General features: G+C 36.7%; 1 long non-coding RNA gene across 1 annotated transcript; it reads right to left on the bottom strand.

Annotated features, from left to right (window-relative positions):
- Positions 1-17,854, bottom strand: LOC128320981 (uncharacterized). Its single transcript, XR_008304570.1, has 2 exons — positions 17,729-17,854; positions 1-882 (listed from the first exon to the last, which is right to left on the bottom strand). It is a non-coding gene; the product is annotated as an uncharacterized LOC128320981 (long non-coding RNA).
- Positions 17,855-18,177: the final 323 nt, after the last annotated feature.

The raw sequence follows: 18,177 nt of genomic DNA, 5'->3' as shown, positions 1-18,177 counted from the left end.
TGGTTCTTACAGCTGTTTAATTCAATTCAATTCAATTTTATTTGTATAGCGCTTTTAACAATGAACATTGTCTCAAAGCAGCTTTACAGAACATAAGAGACAAAAAGCATGCAAACAGAAACAAAAACATGCAAACAGTCCTAGATGTTAGACAGAATTATCCCTAGTGAGCAAGCCTGAGGCGACTGAGGCGACTGTGGCAAGGAAAAACTCCCTGAGATGATATGAGGAAGAAACCTTGAGAGGAACCAGACTCAAAAGGGAACCCATCCTCATTTGGGTGACACTGGAGAGTGTGATATGAACAATGTCCTTTCTGTATTTATTTATAGTCATGTAGGTTGTTGTCTTCCTCAAAGTCCACATAGAGTTGGCAGCGTTGCTTTGAACACCCAAATCCTCACGAGGCAGAAACCAGCTGGAGCAGGTCCATCTCTGGATGCCTCAGGATCCTCGTAGGGTTGGTCTCTGTCTACTGGAGCTAGCACAATCTCTATGTGCCTCAGGATGGGTAGAAGAAGGAAAACAAGTGGAAAGGAATTAGCGTAGCTGCTGTTCATAATATTAGTAAGCCCTAAATCATAAATTGCAATTAATCAGATGAATAATAACCATACTACATATAAGACCTCAGCACACATCTTTAGTTTAGATAACAAACAAAATATCTGTCTTTGAATTGTATACGTCATAACTGTGGCTTCTATCCCAAACATTTTAAAGAAGTCATGCCAGTCTGTAAATCTCTTTTTCTATCATTTTCTTCAAAACACTCATCATGATGCTACAATTTAAAAAATAAAACCTTGCAGTATTCTGCTTTACAAAACAGCTACCTGATGAGAAGGTCGGGCGTCAGGTAAACAGAGCAATGCAGGGCAACTAAAATCAAAATTCAGAGCAGAAGCATAAAGTTAAAAACAGAAATGATGAGAAGAGAAAGGAAAGCTCAGAAATTCCCACTGGAATGGAAAAACTTGGCAGTGATAAGTGGTGAAAGTACTGGTATAAATACATTGAAGTAAATGAGGGTTAACAGGAAACAGGTGAGTTTAACAGGCAGGTGAGTGAGAGTGAGATAATGTCCAGACTGGAATGGATTGTGGATTTGTGGTGGCTCCTGGATTGGAGGTGGATTTGGATGTGACACTCTCTGCCTTACTCACAAAAATACCACATTGCACATCACATAGTATAAAAAATGATTCATGTTTATATTTCTTCATGCCCAGACTACTGTAATCCTTTGTTTATCAGTCTGTTTGTATAAGCTGTTGCAAAGCTTTTCTGCAAGACTCTTGCAGGAAATTTGGTAGCTCTCAGTCTTGCCCAAAGACAGTCCCATGCCATTATAAATCATGCCTAATATATAGATTACTTAATATTTTTTGAATTTTTTGGCATAGAGACTTACATTAAATTGTGTCTTGCCTCCAAGATCCATGGCTTAATGGGAAAAATATAACAATTCCAAATCCATCAATCCATAAACAAAATTCCAAATTTTGTTGTTGTTGTTCTTTTGTTTGGAGTATAAACCAGCACTTTGCAAAGCTTTCGTATTTTTATTTGTTGACTGTTTAAGTTTTTTTTTTTAAAGATATCTTTTTATATGATTTTCAGAACAAAATATGTAGAGAATCGTTGTAAGTTAAATGGAGGAGGCTGTTAAACAGCTTTTGTGTTTGTTGTTCCACTGCCTTGACAGCTCATTCTGTATATCACTTTTCTAAAGGAGAATAGTACACTTGGGGATTAAGTCTATCTCCCTGTGTCATTTGTCTGGCCAGAAATGCAGGACCACCTGTCAACCTGGGCACACTGGGGCTCTAACAACATCACCTATAGTCACAAAACTACTCAAAGTGCTATTATTTAGTCACAAAGTAGTTACTTCTCGAACTGTTTTATTTACAGCTTATTGAATAACTGGACCATATTATCTAGACAAATCATCTTTGTGAACAAAAACTTAAAAATAAAACTTCCACATATAAAAATATGACTGTTAGCTATAAAATTGAGTTTTCAAGTAGAAAAATAAGAAATATTACAAGCTGATTTACCTGATTATTTTCCATCCACAGCAACATGGAGAAATACGGACAATTTTCATATATCAATTAAATTTGGAATGAAACACTGACCTTTGCGAGATTTTTGCACAGTCGTTTGCAAGCTTATGCATGAGCATCGCTGTATCTCTCCAAACTGCATGGCTCAGATTCCATATAAAATTACTTCATGCAAAATCAGACCATGAGAGAGATTCTTAGCGATCTCTAATCTAGGAAGAAGTGATGTGCTGACGCATTCCAACAGCTCATTATTCATAAATGTTAAACTAGAGAGAAACAAACACTGCATTTGTTGAATATGTTATGGCTTGATTGATTGTTTCATTTCCGGAGGACGCTACGCACTAGTATGCCATGTAGAATAATAAAATCCCAGACAGAGCTTTTAATTCCATTTTATTCAGTCAACTACATGCACTGTATATTTTACACAGATCTGCTGTCTGAAAATAAATGTTTTATTGTTTTCTGTCTGAAAATGAACATAACTTACTGGTTAAATGAACAATTCACATTGTGAATTCGCACACTCTATGACAGTACTCTCTGTGATAGAGAAACACTCTATAGTTAGAAGCCTTTCAAGCCCATAAGTAGGGTTTTACAGTGAAACTAAGAACTAGGAAGAGCTATCACAAGAGCAAACATTCCTCCTAGAGCTTGACTCTAAATCATCTATCTGCTCCAAGAGTGTGAGTAAGTGGAAAAGCATGACATGCACCCATCTAATTGAAAAATCTTAATATTTCATTTACAAATTTCAGCTAAAAATAGTGGTAGCATCAAGGAAATTCATTAGTGCATTAGTAATCAGCTCATTTACCATCAGCTATGCAATTACAGAATGACTGCTAACAGTTTCCTACAGTTATAAATCTGGTGTGTGTTTTGGGTAGGATGTGCCACCACCATGATATCTGATATAAACCCCTTAATGTTTGAGCTTAATCCATATTTATTCATCTTAAAACATATTGTTCATTAACTATTAGGAATTATTCTGAAAATACAGTGAAAAAATAGCAGAGGTTTGTATAGAGGTGTAACACAGCTATCTTTATCTGATTCTGTATGTGTTTAGTGCTCCAAATATCTGTATTTGTATCTGTATTTGGATTTAAACCCAAAGTGCCTGTTTTTTGTTTTGTTTTGGTTTGTTTTTTACTTAAATATGAATCCTACCTATATATCAGGGGAAACACTGGAAACACCTTAATCTTAATTTAGTTCTAATTAAGGAATAATACAGTACTAATTTAAATGTGTCCCTGAATATAAAATGGCCCAAGTCCACATTTAAGAATGTGATCTTATCTGTCAGTTCTGTTTGATTGAAATGAAAATCAAGGCTCTAATTCCACAACATGATGTGTTAGGAACAAAAGATACTGTTTCAAGTAGTTATAATCACTTCAGTTATCAACAATATTTTTTTTTTCAAAGAGCCAGATAGTTAGATTTTCACCAGCATCTTCAAAGTATTAAACTATCAAAAACCAATAAGAGAGATTTCTTTTAATTACTCATATGTGTTACTGCAAATAAATTTTATTGTTTAATTTTCTTCTTAGGTAATGCGCATGCAGTATGATAAATATGATGACACAGTGCGTTGTCAGATTGCCTAGTGTGTATCATTTTATAGATAATATTGCATAATAATGAAAGGAGAAATTCCCTAAAACACATACTTAGGCAATTAGATGATGCAGCAATTCTGTTCCCCACTTTTCTTCCCAAGGTACTGCTGATCCATTTACAGATTAGCTGGAAATCACTGGCTCTTCCTTTAGCAAATTGAAATACTCTAAAGCATAATTGCATTCATTTTCAGGGGGTTTCTACATTGCTAAGCTTCTGTCAATAAGACCTCTATCACCATCCGATTGAATAGCTGACCATAAATATTAGCAACTAAGTTCCTTTAACGTTCAGCAAAACCTGGTGCAAGTGTGTGTGTTAGTGAGGCAAATCAGTTTACTGTGGATTCTTCAAGAAGGCTCTAAATGAATCAGTAGGTCCTGACTGAGGTTAATGGGTGGCTTGCCCAGTCCTTGAAAAAAAAACACTTAAAACATGAAAAAAAGATTTATGTACAAGGTGACTAAATGAAAAATGCCACACAGCTCTGGACTGATTGTATTGACGTTCTGCCATGATCTAGTAGATTTCCAAAATGAAATGATTTCTAAATGATTAATAAAATGTGTAATAAACATGGATGATGCTGTTGTTATACTTTAAATATCAATATCGTAACAAACAAATAGATAAATTAATTGATTTCATTCAATTTGATTTAAAATTAGATAAGCAAAGATTATATTGGATTAAATTTTCAAATAAAAGACATTCATATGCTTTATTATTATTATTATTATTATTATTATTATTATTATTATTATTATTATTATTACTATTATTATTATTATTATGGTATCAGTAATCAATCATCTAATTTTTTTAAGAACATGTTCTGGAAATGTCTGGTTAAGATCTTCAACCTCTTGGGAGCTTAGCAAAGGGGAAAAGCAATTTACTTAAAAGCCTCTGAGTTAACAGTGTCCATGTGCACTGGAATGGATCATTGTCACTGCCTGAAAACGCTCACACAGTGTGTGAGTTGCGATGTGTCAGCACAGGCATATCTCAGCTTTATGACTGCATATGAATGCATGATTGATAACTGTGGACTACATACCAGAGCGATCCATGTGCATGAAAAACTCAGAAACCTTAACATTTACAAAAACGAGACTTCCCAGCAAGCCATTTCCACTAGTTTCCCCGAAGCATCATCATATATATCAAAAAGGACATTCTGAAAAATAATCAAATGGTTCTTTGCCGTGGTCATTTTCCTCTTTTAAAGGCACATCAGTGCAAACAGCTGGGCTGTCTATGGGCTAGGCAGGACACAACAGTGGAACAAAAGGCCTGCATCAATCTTTTCAGACTCCTGCCTTGTGTTTGCTTTCTTCTTCCAGCACCAGAGTTCCATGCTACAGGCCAATCTCTTTATTCTGCTACTTTGCTGATTGCTCATGCCCTCCTTAAGCACCTCCATTCTCCACGGCCCATATATCAGGCGCTAAACTCGAGCAGTCCACTTTGAAGAACACGCAACATTAGTGCTTTGCAAAGAAGTGCTCCTATATAAAGATGCATCTTTCTTCTTGTTGTCTTTTTAACACTCTAAAATGTAATTTAACTTGTTCAAAGTGCTAGAATGTTTTCTTGAGAAACTGACAGATGCAGAGATGTTTAATAATGTGTGGACCAGGCTGATTAACTTGACTGACTTCAGGAAGAATTAAGATGAGTTTTGAGATAAGTTACTGTCCGTAAAATCCAGTAAAATCCGATTAGAGGTGTATTTTAATTAATGCCTTTTGGTTTTCCAGTCACATAAGTCACATACTAAGTTTTACACCAGCACATGGTTGAAATATCTACTACTTCCTGAGTTCAGAACAAAAAGCAATGCCAAAGTGCTTTGGAGGGAAGTGTCAGCAATTAAAATGAAGCAGTGTTGCAAACAGAGCAGCAGCTCAGGCTTGTCAGCCTGCTGGGATCTGCAGTCACATTAATCTGATAGCAAATGCTCCCACATTTTCAGACTTCAGGCTGAGCCATGGCACCTCTACCTCTGCAGTTTAGATGTCAATTATGAGGGGTGGCACCACACGGGAGAGACATTTTTTCAGCCAAAGGTCATTATTGTTATGGCAACCTGAGAGTCTCGCTGTTGTTTTCAATTTCAGTGCATATTAGCTGCGGAGATTTCATTAGCGTAGCGTAGTGGAAATAATATGGCTCTCAAACTCTGCTAAAGACGCTAATATCTATGAAAAAAAGAGAGAGAGTGAGAAAATAGAACTTCCTTGGTAAGCAATGCTAAATGACAATGAATAGGAAATGCCCTGTAACACTGAAACAAGGTTAATTTCCATTAAATTATGCAATATATACTGTATAAACAGGTCTCTAACTTGTATATGGTGAACCTGCTATATACCATGAGACAAGATATACACTATAATATAAACAGAATGACACAGAGTTCACAAGTGGCGCTGCACGAACAGCACATTTTTCCCTTCTTATACACAATAAACAAGATGCATGCTATATTTATTCTGCAGTCTAGGTTTCAAACCAGTCTAACCTCTGACCTCTCTCATCAACACGGCTTTTACGCCTGCAGAACTGTTGCTTACTAGATGGTTTTTGCTTTTTTTTAAGCCAGTAAAATACAGTCTTTTATTATACTGCACTTTAAAAATGCTAGGCATTGGTGGTGTAACACAATGACACTATGTGTATTTGTATTTGGTTAGTGCTCCAACCAAATGTCCATTATATGAATTAGGATTTGGATGTGGCCTAAATGGAAAGTTTTTGTTGTTGTTGTTGTTGTTGTTGTTTTTAATTAAATATGAACCTACCACCATGTCCCCAGAAACACTGGAAATCACTTGATAAATGTCAGCAATCTCAGCATATTGTATGAATTCTGAATTCTCTAACAGTTCCTCAACCTCAGCTACATCACTCCAGTTCATAACTGGTCTCAACTAGAGATGATTTTAATCCAGCTCGCATACTTATTATTTTAGTTTGTACCCACCCATGACATTTTCTTATAAATTTAGTTCTATTTCCCTAAATATAAACAAACTTGAAGCCTACTTTAAACCACCAGGACCCTGACCACGCAGTTACTAAGATACGTTGATGAACGTGATCTTTATATGAGCTTCATATCTGGCAGCTCACTCACGGCCACATGAAAGTAAAAACCTGCCACTTGTACATAGGATCCCATTCCTGATGCATGAATGTAGTTTTTCTAAGAAAAATAAAAAATAAAAATAAAAAATTGCCTCCTATTCATATCTGTATTTGTATCTGTATCATATCTATCATATATCATATCATATCGAATAATGTATTTGTATATCTTTCAAAAAATTTCACAACCTTGTCCATAGGGTTCATATCACAAAAGTTTGCGCACACCTGACCATCACACCCATGTGTGATCCTTCCCCTAACTATTGCCACAAAGTTGGAAGCGCACAATTGTATAGAATGTCTTTATATACCATAAAATTACAATTTCTCTTCCCTGGAACTTAGGAGCCCAACATGTTCCAGCATGAACATTGCCCCTGTGCACAAAACAAGTTCCATGAAGACATGGCCTGCACAGAGCCCTGAGCTTAACACCACTGAACACCTTTGGGATGACTTGAAATACCAACTATGTGCCAAGCCTCCTCTCCTCTAGCTCTCTTCCTGCTCTCTAATGTTCTTGTGGCTGAGTGGGCAAATCCCCACAGCCACGCTCCAAAATCTAGAGGAAAGCCTTCCCAGAAGAGTGGAGGTTATTATAACAGCAGAGGAGGACTAAATCTGGAATGGGATGTTCAACAAGCATATCACCTGACTGTGATGGTCAGGTGTCCACAAACTTTTGGCTATATAGTGTATGTGTTAATGAATTAATCTGGTTTGGACATCTGAGTGTTAATATTTTATATGTAGGGCAAAAGTGCAGAGACAGAGCTGGAATATTTATAGAGTACATCCTGTATATAATTCAAATCTTAAGATAGTTCCAGGATAAAGATACTGGAAGAGAAATTGGCAGACACTCCAAATTCTCAGAATAATGCTCTAAATTATTATTCTTTTCAAGAATGCTTTACCACTGAAGAGTGATATTTACACAGGGATATAAAGCTGCTTCCAGAGAGAGGGGAAGAAATGGTTCCAGACATTACTGGAAAAATCGATTGTGTGTCATATATGTGACAAAAAAAAATCGCTTTGGCTGTCTGTCAAATCTGTCCATCATCTATCAAAGGGTGATCATGCAAACATTGTCTAAATCTCCTCATAAGCTTCTGCCCTGATCTTCACACCGATCTCTCTCTCTCTCTATGTGTATGTATGTGTGTATGTCTCCTATGCCCCTATGAATGCTGCTGATTGACAGCTGTGTGAATATATGAATAAATCTTTTGTTTGCTTCTCATCATATGGATGTAGATTAAGTATGCTGCAGAAGGCTGTTATTTGTGTTGCACAAATAGTATAAATCCTATAGATTTTATCTTGCTGTGGCTACAAGTTAATAATGAAAAGTAAATTCATCAAATCTCTGTCACTATTTAAGTGTTTGATATGATTTGATCCTTAAATTCAAGTGTGTAATTTTTTAAAAATGACAGTCTAGGATTGACTCAATGGTAATTATACAGCATAAATGATGCATGAAAACAATTCATAAAGGTATAAAAAAAGAACTATAAAAAGACGTTGCTCAAGGATAATCTCACAGGCCCAAGAAGGGGGAAAAAATTATCTCACACCCCCATGACGCACTAGTATCTGGCTTCTGTAGATTCTCCTCCTCTCTGGGGACTACGGGCTCTCCTGGGCTGCTGGCCCAAAAGCTTGTTCTGCACAATTATATCCCAGCATTCCTCTGCTGGAGTGGCCCTGTGTCATTTCTCAGTCGTACACAATTACATCCATGCAGCCTTCTAACAAAATGTCTGCTCTCCTTCTTCAATTCCTATAACGCTCAGTTAGCAAAGCTCTTCATCATCCAGGCACAAAACCTCTCCTCTGTGATAGCTGATGGATAGCACAGTATAACAATGTCGTAAACAACCACAACCTATGGGCACGTTCAGAGTTACATTCCTTTCCTGGTAGTTTTACTGTAGTTACTGAATAATCTATAGGTACTACATAATATTATTTGAAGTAATGACTGCAACTATTTCTCATTATAGGACTAATCAGAAAATCCAATCATTATAATCAAATATTCTTAAGAACAGTGAAATATAATTAGGAAAATTAAACCTATTTCTAAACATTTGTAGTAATTTCAGTTTTAATTGTTTTGTTTCAGGGAAACAAAAATCCTGAAAGAAACATAATTACTAAACTTCTAATTAGCAAAAAAAATGTCTAAAACATTGTAATCAGTTTGTAATTGTTTTAAATAATCCTATAATAAAAAATAAGAACAGTTTTCTAATTTTTACATTAACCTCAAATGAATTTAATGTAACCCAACATTACAAGTAAACAGATTTTATAGGAACCATTTAATTAAAAAAAGTCCATCACTAGACGTGAATAATAAGGTGTAATAATAAATCATGATATATAATATGAATAAGTATTTGAAGTTGCATTTAGTAATTAATTTGCTTGTATTTAATTTCATTGCGTATGGTTGATACTGAGCTATTTGGAGTCTGTTTTGCAGATATGCACTCATACATGAAGACTGTTTAAATTCCAATCAGTGTTAATGGAACTCCAGGAATCGAGAAAATGATTTTGTGCATCCTAAGGATCGTTTTCAATCTTGAGGCTCACTGTCATGCAGAGCTATTTAGGTAATTGACCACTTTTTGTCATTATCAGTCCTAGTTAAATAGCAGAGTATTCATTCACATACGCCAGCTACAATTTGTGAAGGTCCAGATACGTAAGATTTCTTGCTTACAAAAGGGTGGATAAACAAATAACATGATTAAATAGAGACAAGAGTTGCAATGCTTCACCAGTAATGATTAGTTCATGGCTATAAACAAGGCATCAATTTGAAATGTTATGTTTTACACTTGCACTTCACATTACCACTTTTGACTACTGCCATCGGATGAGATGAAACATCTGTTCTGAACTTATCTTTCAACATTTGGTTTTCATCAACTTCTTTTAGCAATCCATATCATCACTTCACTAATTAGACCAGAGTGGCTAAGTCTATGAAACTCTCTGAAAAGTCTTCAATTGCTCAATGAGCTACCTTCAGCTAAATAAATGCATCTGATTGGACGCAACAGAGGATCTGCTACAGAATCCACATTGTTTCATGTTTAGAAAAATGTTTAGTCGCTGAACTATGGTCAGGGTCTTTTTTTTTTTTTAATACATCCATTCAGTTCTGCTACAGTATTTTTCAAGTGCTCTATACAACCCACTGCATATAATACTGGCTAGGCTGATGACCCCTGACATACATACATACATACATACATTTGTAATCTGAACCACAATTAATTTTGCTAACTGACGTACAGTATTCCCAATAGCCATTTATACCTGCATATTCTCACAGCAAACCAAAACCAAATGATCACACAGATCCATGCAGCTTATCTGGAACACTAGGACCCAAATAGCCAATACCAGTCCAGATTACAGAGTTATCAGGCCCTAAACAGAGAGTGTGAATTGGCAGAGTATCACTTCACAATCAGAGACACAAAGCAGAGACAGACCCTGAGCGAGTATAAGCTCAGTGGCCACTGTCTCGCCATTGAAAAAGGAAGGCAAAGGCAAACACTGTTGAAACAGAGGTGCAATTTTTTCCACCACTGGGAACTCACACAATATTCATTAATAAAATAACAAAATACCAATCTGCTAATTAATTAACAGAAGATGAGAAATTGAGGATTATCTTGAGAGATGAACATATTGCAGCCTTCACTGCAGAATTTGTCACAGAAAGTCAGAGCCTGAGGGACAGTGAGAGCCCATATCCTACCAACACTCAACTCGATGATTAATCCATTGTAATATTCATTCATTTATTCATCTTCAGTTACCACTTTCTCTTGGTCAGAGTGGTGGATCCAGAGCCTATCCCAGAAACACTGGGTACAAGGCTTGAATACTCAAGGAATACGTACCAGTCCATCACAACATATCATGAATACACATTTGCACACTCATTCACACCAAGGGGCAATTTACCATAGCTAATCCACCTCCCAGTATGCTTCTGGGAGAAAACCAGAGAACCCAGAGGGAACCCTTCTGGGCACAGAGAACATGTGAAACTCAGGAACCTGAGCTCAGGGATTCTGGAGCTGCTGGAGCTGGAGGGGTTTTGATTTTGCATGTAAATATAGAGTTACGTTAAGTAATAGTTTTTCATTTAAATTCACTGCTTGCTTCAGTAGTAAATGTCATTCATTTCAATAAAGCATTGAATATACAATCTAAATATATAATCCAGGGGCAATAAAAAGTGGATTCAATTAAATTACTAACATAAATAACACACCGTCATTACACAGTATTTTTCCATTCTAAAACCCTTAATATGTAAAGGTTTTTAAAGGTAAAAATCCAATGGGATAAACTCCATATTTCCATTAATGACTGCCAGTTTTCTTAAATAAACAATTAGCACTTTATTATTTTACTTTCCCTGATGCTGATCCATGATGCCCTTAGTTTATGTCTTGCAGACCCTCAATGCCGTAGAGGATGTATCTTTAATTATGGGCTAGAAAGTTTTGCACCAAATTGCAGGGTCAGGATAAGGTTTCTTGAAGTTCAATCCTAGTGATAATTATAATTACAAAAGGGTTCTCATGAGGGGAATCTCATTAGCTTGAACTCCAGATAAAACCTGACGAAGGGTTCCTTCTGCAGTCAGGGCATCTTTCATGCGCTTCAACCAATTACCTGTATTAATGTGATTAACAACTGGGATTAAGCACCAATTTACAGAGGCACATTAGCTAATAAATGCATATGGTTATCCATAAGAAATGAAGTGTACATTTTATACTGAGAGATCATGCTGTTAAGCCATTCCAACCCTTCCCATTATTATCAAGATTAGCTGCTTACTATATCTTGAGCTTCTGTGCTAAAGGAATTCAAATTTTGGTATTCACAGGTGGGACTATACTGGAAGTAGGTGAAGTTTTGGACATGCAGCTGTGTAAAAAAAAAGGAAATGTTTTTAACAACTGTCGTCAAGTTGTTTAGTTTGCCATGGAGGCTACACTGTAAATCATGCCGACTGACACTGTTGATCAGGTGGAACATAGGGTTTTTTTTTGTAGAGTGAAGATACACTCAGGGAGCACTTTATTAGGAACACCTATACATCTAATCATTCATGCAATTATTTAAGTCGCCAAACGTTTGGCAGCAGTGCAATGCATAAAATCATGCAGATACAGGCCAGCAGCTTCAGATAATGCTCACATCAACCATCTGAATGGGAAAAAATTGTGATCTCAGTGATTTTGACCATGGCATGATTCGTGGTGCAAGATGGGCTGGTTTGAGTATTTCTATAACTGCTGATCTCCTTGGTTTCTCACACACAACAGTCTCTAGAGTTTACTCAGAATGCTGCAATAAAGAAAAAACATCCAGTGAGTGGCAGTTCTGAGGATGGAAATGCTTTATTGATGAGAGAGGTCAATGGAGAATGGCCAGACTGGTTTGAGGTGACAGAAAGGCTACAGTGACTCAGATAACCTCTCTTTAATGAGCAATTGTAATGAGCAGAAAAGCATCTCAGAATGCACAACACATCGAACCTTGAGGTGGATGGGCTACAACAGCAGAAGACCACATCAGGCTCCACTTCTGTCAGCCAAAAACAGAAAGCTGAGGGTGCTGTGGGCACAGGCTCACCAAAACTGCACAGTTGAAGACTGGAAAAATGTAGCCTGGTCTGATGAATCTCGATTTCTGATGAAGCACACAGATGGTAGGGTCAGAATTTGGCACTAACAGCGTGAATCCATGGACCCAACCTGCCTTGTGTCCAGGCTGGTGGAGGTGGTGTAATGGTGTGGGGAATGTTTTCTTGGCACACTTTGGGCCTGTTAATACCAATCAATCATCGCTTGAATGCCACAGCCTATTTGAGTATTGTTGCTGACCATTTGCATCCCTTCATGGCCACAATTTACATCTTCTAATGGCTACTTCCAGTATGAAATGCACCATGATACTAAGCAGAAGTCATTTCAAACTGGTTTCATGACGTTCAGTGTTCTTCAGTGACCTTCCCGGGCTCAGTAGAACGCCTTAGGGATGTGGTAAAACAGGAGATTTGTAGCATGAAAGTGCATGATGCAAACTGCATGATGCAATCATGTCAAAATGGACCAGAATCTCAAAGGAATGTTTCCAAATTCTTTTGAAATCCATGCCATGAAGAATTGAGGCTGTTCTGAGATCAAAGGGGGGGCCCTACCCAGTATTAGTACAGTGTTCTTAATAAAGACCTTGGTGAGTGCATATTTCTAGAATCTTCAACTGGTAATTTCTAATATTAGTAATAATGGTCATTTATTTAGCATTTTATTCATAGCATAATGCTGCTATGAAACACTATGCATACCATACAGTGCGTCAAAAATAAAGAAATAATTGGAAAATTAGGATAAGGACATGTATAGTATCAGTAAAGATACTCTGTATGAAATCTCCATGACATCACAAGTTTTGACATCAAATTGCCTTTGCAATTTCAGAACTGTTTATGAATGTGTCATGATTATGTCATGAAGGTCCAGTGTAGGTCTTCTCCAGTGGTAAAGCCTTGTGTGTCAGCATGAGCTGAGGAAGTGTGTTTAGTTTATATCTGTGCCTGTAAATGCTTTATTCGTTTCTATTGTTTTTGTAATTATTATAGAAGCCCACCTGGGATTGTCCAAACTGCTTTACTACTCAAGCACTAATCCTTACAAGCAATGCTTTCTCTCTTCCTCTCACCACTTACTTTGATTGATCCATAGGCTTAGAGCAGTTGTTATCTTGCTCTCTTCACTGTTAGCTTCCTCATTAGACAAAGTCAGCCAGTGTCTGGCCTTCGGGAGTGCTGTTTAGGCACTTTGAAATCCCAGTGCAGAGCTGACAGACTTATAATAATTAATGTCACATCTGTGCCACTTGGGTGGCTGGACTGACAAGCGGATCATGGAAGATATATATTGCCATGTCCTCCCTCTGCTGCCTGTTTATTGCGAATAACATCTTACGGGCCTTTTGCTGCAGATGCAGGGACTCATAACAGCGTCCAGGCACATTATACCTTTCGCTCCAGTTCAGTGAAAGTTTTATGACGTGATTATATGTTCAGGGAGCAGGTTGTGTCCTGTTTGAAATCCATCATCTTTCTGCTTTAGGCTACTGACTTGACTTTTACTTCTTTACTTCTCCTAATGCTGGTTCTGCCTTGCTCTAATCTCCTAATGGACGAGGGTTAGCAGTTTTGGCATTGGTTGGGGTTCGACCTGTACACTGGTGTTACATTTTCATTACCACAAGCAATTATTAATGTTAATGATCAGGTTTATGGGTCTTTTCTTCATGACATCAGTATTTCTAGAGCATCTGTAGGAATCCTTTTGGCCTTTACCACTATGCAAATATTAATACAAGGAAACCTCAGTCCTGCAGGAGTGAAAAGTTGCTTTATTCATCAGGTTTTTATGCTGGCTCCATGACAAGCTGCTATACGTAATCTGTGCAATGAAGAGATGGAAAGATTAACAGTCTTGTGATCAATAAAAGGCCATAAATTACAATACAATTAATCAAGCTCTTCCGCCCAAAGACGTGGGCATGTTTGTCAGACTTGCAGACTACATGCATTGATGTACGAGGCATTTAATTAAAATAAAAACAGTAATATTCAGTAATATATAGTCTGTGAGTGACTTCTGTGATATATATTTTTTTTCTAGAACTTTATAGTGATGATACTGCATACAGAACATCCACATCAATCTGTAGAAAGTAATAAAAAGTGTCTCATTTACTGTTTTATGGTTAAATCTATCCATCCATTTTCCATTCATTCATGGACAGCCTGGAGCCTATACCAGGGGACTCGGAGCACAAGGCAGGGGACAACCTGGACGGGGTGCCAACCCATCGCAGGGCACAATCACACACCCATTCATACACTACGGACAATTTAGAGATGCCAATCAGCATATAATGCATGTCTTTGTACTGGAGGAGGAACCCAGAGTACCCGGAGGAAACTTCCAAAGAACAGGGAGAATATGCAAACTCTACGCACACAGGGCGGAGGCGGGAATCAAACCCCCAACCCTACAATATGTGTAGTGGTGTAGTTGAGGCCATATGCATGAACACAGCAATATTTTACCAAGCAATTTGTGTACACTGACTTCTAACAGTTTTGTAATTAAGACTCTTATCTCAGTCAACAAGACTAAGTTTCATACCAACCAAAACCAAGACATAACCAACCCATACTGACCGAAAACAAAACTAGACCATCCCATACCAACTGAGAGCAAAATAAGACCAAGACCATTACCAATGAAAAACAAGACCAGCTCATGTCAGTCAAAAACAAAACAAGACGAAGATTCAGACCAACTGGAACCAAGACAAGACAAAGAACCATACAAATCAAGACAAGACAAGACCAAGACCCATATCAAGCAAGACCAAGACCCATACCAATAAAGACCAAAAAACATACAACCTGAGACCAAGACCAAAAGATATACAAACCAAAACCAAGATATGACCAACACAAATATTAACTGATAAGAAGACATGACCAATATCAAGAACCAAGTACAAGACCAATATCAAGACCACTCACATTTTAGAGACTGTAGCTACATTTTAAAAAATGTATGTAAAAAATAGTAAGTTAAAATTATTTAGCATTGTGGGGAAAAAAGCGAAATTAGCTAGCTGGCTAGGTTGGCAACTTCAAAAATTGCACATTAACATTAGTTATCTATGTTACAGGTTGATGGCTCAGAAAAAGAAAGATAAAAACAGATATCATATGGCAATTAGATAGCTAAGACAAGCTAAATATGTTTGAATATTATTAGAACTAGCATATAATTCTAGCTAATGCAGTAGTTTCTGTAGAAACCCAATATTGTCCGAGCTGTTTCTATGATTGCCTTCCCAAAAATAGATGCAAACAGCTTGTGTATTTTCTCGGTTCTGCTTTTTATGCTTTTTATGGTTTACAAATGAAAAGTGGACAAAGACAAAGGTGGCAAGACCAAAAACTCAAGAAAGCAAAAACTCTGGCCTTGACTTCTGATAATGATTTTGGTCATATTTCAGCCTGAACTATACACCCAAGTATGTAAACTTTTGTCAATATAACATGGAATATGGTTTTTATTATAAACAATGGAGTTTATACAGTGTGTGCATTTTCCAAACATGCTGCAGACTATGATGTAGATGTCAGGATTTATTAGTCTTATTAGGACAGGTTAACTAATAACTTTAATTTTATCCTGGGTACAAGACAGAACAAAAAGAAATGCTGATCAAGCAGTTTTGGTTTGGAGTCAGAATTAAGTAACTTGCAAACTAAATTACTCCATTGATATTTATGCTGAGAGAGCATGTTCTCCTCACTGTGCTAAACTTTGGGCTGGGAAGATTGATTAGTGTTTAAAGAGAATGCACAGATTTGCCATATTCATGTAAGAGTTTTCCATTTACCATTGTGTGTGTTCTTTCAGTTTGTTTTGTTTTAGCCAAGGCTCAGATGGCATGGTATCCACTGCTGTACTGTGTGTGTGTGTGTGTGTGAGTGAGAGAGAGAGAGAAATCTTAGCATTTCTTAAATCTATTGAAAATAATCTAATCTATGTTGAATAATATTTGTAATGCTTCAGGGAATCCTGTAACCCCGCCCCCTCCCCACCCCCAAGCACTCTGTTTATGCTGTACTACATTATAATAATAATAATAAAAAAAATAAAAATAAAAAAAAAAACAAGATGCTACATTTATTCCTGTATTTTACACTGACTCTCAGTTTGAAGACAAAACATTTATTCACCAAAATCTGAGAATTATTGATGCATCACAACCCTAACTTCAGTCTTCAGCTTGTGTTTACTGACATTCAACTGTATTTTACTTTAGGTAATATTCACACATAGCTAGCTGGCTAATTAAGTGCTAGCAAACTAGCTTGCTTTTGTCACAGTAGACTCAGGATGGATTTCAGTAGTCATCAGTAGACCTGTTACAATCTACCATAACAACCACAATTTTGTTTACGAGTAACAGCAAAATTAGCTAGGAAGTTTCTGCGGTTAAAAAAATCCAGTTACGAATATATCCATGAATAATTGATAAATCAGACTTGCTAGGTTCAAGACATTAAGCCTAGTTTGTGAGATCACTTGTCACTCCAAAAAAAAAGTAATGACAAAGATTTGAATAAAAAACTGTGAATTTCTCACTTAACAAATTTAACCCTTATGCCAATCTGTGTCATTTCAATTGAAAATTGCGGGATTATTATTATTACTATTACTATTATTATTATTAATATTGTTGTCGTTGTCATGGTTGTTGTTGTTGTTAAAATAAAGAAAAAGAAGAAGAAGAAGAAAAAGAAGAAGGATCATGCTATTTAAGGGAGAGCCTCTAGCCTTGGTCAAAGTTAACAGGTTTTGGATTCTCCAGATGTTTCTTTTAAATATGTGACAGGAAAATATGAGAGAATTTAACAGAATTTTTAATTATGCTGCCTCAAGCACAATTCCGTCATGCCACAGTGGCATAAATTTCTGTGCCAAAAGACACATATCCTGAAACATTGAGAAGAAACAATGTTGAGTATACATAACATATAAACACAATCATTTGCAGAGAGGATCTATTACTGTTAGGAACAACAGTAAAGTCTATCAGCCGGAGAATTTAGGAGAATATCTGTTAATGATCATTTCCGCCCTTAAATATTTATTCTGTCAAATAATAAGCTCTGTTGCTGGAATATTAAGCTATATAACCCTTGAAAAGTTTAAAGCTACCTTTTAATCAGCATCCTGTTGCATGTGAGAGAGATGAGGTACTGAGAAGGTGAGACTAAAAAAGAACAACAACCACAAAGAAAGTCATTCCGAACTGAATATCTACTGCAACAGGGACAGTGCAGGGTAATGCTCAGAGAAGCATGCAGACTGATTGCATTACAGTTCTGTGTGTGTGTGTGTGTGTCTACTGACAATCAATATTACAGAGAAGGATCTATTCCAATCACCTCCATTACAGAACCAAAACAAATTGAGCAATAAAGCACACAGACGTCATTTTATATTGCACAAAATACAATATCAATTTATATAAGCTTTAGCTTAAATGCTCTCTCTGACTCTGTAAACCAAAAAAAGGAAAGGATAGCAATCCATTTATCCTACATTTGCACATAACATTTATTCCACATTCATATAAACTATTTGCATGCATAACAAAAGAGCTA

This window comes from Pangasianodon hypophthalmus, chromosome 17 (assembly GCF_027358585.1).
Source record: "Pangasianodon hypophthalmus isolate fPanHyp1 chromosome 17, fPanHyp1.pri, whole genome shotgun sequence".
In the NCBI taxonomy this organism is placed as follows: Eukaryota; Metazoa; Chordata; class Actinopteri; order Siluriformes; family Pangasiidae; genus Pangasianodon; species Pangasianodon hypophthalmus.
This window is presented reverse-complemented; position numbering and strand designations above follow the sequence as displayed.